Source organism: Schistocerca cancellata, unplaced genomic scaffold (genome assembly GCF_023864275.1).
Source record: "Schistocerca cancellata isolate TAMUIC-IGC-003103 unplaced genomic scaffold, iqSchCanc2.1 HiC_scaffold_956, whole genome shotgun sequence".
Lineage (NCBI taxonomy): Eukaryota > Metazoa > Arthropoda > Insecta > Orthoptera > Acrididae > Schistocerca > Schistocerca cancellata.
In genome coordinates, this window is record NW_026046964.1 from 22,501 (window position 1) to 25,000 (window position 2,500).

Consider the following 2,500-nt stretch of genomic DNA (forward strand, 5'->3'; position numbering starts at 1 on the left):
ACACAGTCCTCAATCGGACCAGCACACTGCAGATGTCCACCGCGCTTCGCACCGGGCCGGCGAGGACCCACTTTGGCTGCACGGCGCCGCGCGCAGGGTGCCCCGGCGCGCAGCTGCGCCGCCTGCCGCGTCCGTCGGCCGGCGCGCCTGCCACTGGGCGCCCCCACCAGCCGGCTGTAGCGCGTGCGCCCACGCACCGCGCGGCCAGCACGCCGGGCGGCCCCCCCTCACCGGCCGGGGACAGTCCCACCCACCCACAGCCGCGTATCGCTTCACACCCAGATCCACATTCACGTTCATTGGTGTGGTGGGTATCGCTGACACAACCGCGTCATAGCTGTACCGATCGTTGCCCTCACAGATGTACCTCCAGCAAGATCAACCGCACCACAACGGGTTACCAGTTGTTCATTTGCGTAACGTCACCAGTAAACGTACACGTCCACGTCCATCCCCGTTTGCAAAGTCAACTATTATTGCATGCCTGCCTGTCAGGTGTCAAGACACACTACATCCGCTCACATCCACGCAACAAAATGTGCCCGACTAGAGGGCACGTGGAAGGTGCCCCCGTACGTATGCGATGTCCATTGCGCGACGAACTGTCAACCAGCCTCTGTAGCATGTCGCAGATGTGGAACGCGGGACACCGTGCTATCACATTGTGTGAGAAGAGACTACTATGTCTGCATACACGCGCCACTACATGAACAGACGGCTCATGCTGATCGCCATCCACTGCGTCCATTACTCCCACACGTCTCTATGGCGTACCACACTGCAATACAGCTGTTATGGGGAGATGACACGTAGCTGTGTACACAACATTCTGAGCGGGTTGCGGTTGGACAACAATACATTAATGTAACGTGTCATATGCCATTTACAGAGCAGGTTAAGGCACAACGTGGGTTAGGTTAAGGCACAACGTGGGTTATGTTAAGGCACAACGTGGGTTATGTTAAGGCACAACGTGGGTTAGGTTAAGGCACAACGTGGGTTAGGTTAAGGCACAACGTGGGGTAGATTGCGGCACAACTTGGGGTAGATTGCGGCACAACTTGGGGTAGATTGCGGCACAACTTGGGGTAGATTGCGGCACAACTTGGGGTAGATTGCGGCACAACTTGGGGTAGATTGCGGTACAACTTGGGGTAGATTGCGGTACAACTTGGGGTAGATTGCGGTACAACTTGGGGTAGATTGCGGTACAACTTGGGGTAGATTGCGGTACAACTTGGGGTAGATTGCGGTACAACTTGGGGTAGATTGCGGTACAACTTGGGGTAGATTGCGGTACAACTTGGGGTAGATTGCGGTACAACTTGGGGTAGATTGCGGTACAACTTGGGGTAGATTGCGGTACAAATTGCATTACATTGCGGTGCAAATTGCGTTACATTGCGGTGCAAATTGCGTTAGGTTAAGGTGCAACACAGGTTAGGTTAAGGTGCAACACAGGTTAGGTTAAGGTGCAACACAGGTTAGGTTAAGGTGCAACAGAGGTTAGGTTAAGGCGACATAGGTTAGGTTAAGGTGCAAGATGGGTTAGGTTAAGGTGACATAGGTTAGGTTAAGGTGACATAGGTTAGGTTAAGGTGACATAGGTTAGGTTAAGGTGACATAGGTTAGGTTAAGGTGACATAGGTTAGGTTAAGGTGACATAGGTTAGGTTAAGGTGACATAGGTTAGGTTAAGGTACAAACTGGGTTGTGTTTTGGTACACATTGCGTTGTAGTACAGTACACGTTAGGTTTGGGTACGGTACACATTGTGGTATGGGATGGCGTGTTGGTGGGGGGGGGGGGGCGGGGCGAGGTTCGTTCATATTGACCGTAGGAAGTGGATGCCCGAGGCAGCGTCAGTGTGTCAAAGGAGGTATGTCACGTTGGGATGCGCTTTTCGGTAGTGAGAGGGGGCGCGCCGTGTCCGAGGTTGCGGCAGACCTGTGTGTTTCATTCCTGCCAGTGTGTTTGTTCTGTAAGACGAGGCAGTGTGGTGATGTTGGGTGCACCCCTGTGTGGGACATGTGTGGGTGTTGGTGGCTTATCTGAGCAATTGTGGTTGTCGGACGAGTGGGATATTCTGTTTTATGATTGGACCTCGTGGCCTGGTTATCATAGTCTGGTTGGTGTACTGTGGCGGATAGGATGCACCGGACGTTGGTCCATGGTGGTGCTTAATTATTGCATCTGTGTCTGTTACAGGCAGAGAGTAGTGTGTGATAGAGTGTGTGGGTGACGTGTGGTTCCTTTTGTTTGCACAGACGTTCAGCATGTATAGGGGCATTTGCGTATTTGATCTATCTATGTGGGCCTGCATAGTTTACTGAGCAGTGCTGCGAGGTGACTGAACTACGAGCGACGTACTCATTTACAGCGGAATGGTTGCCTTCTACCAAAGATGGCGTATCGACTCTACGACAGCGTTGGCACCGCAGGAAGCGGTGTCGTAAAATGGCCCCCACACCGTCATCGTTGTGCGGGGTAGTGACCGTCTA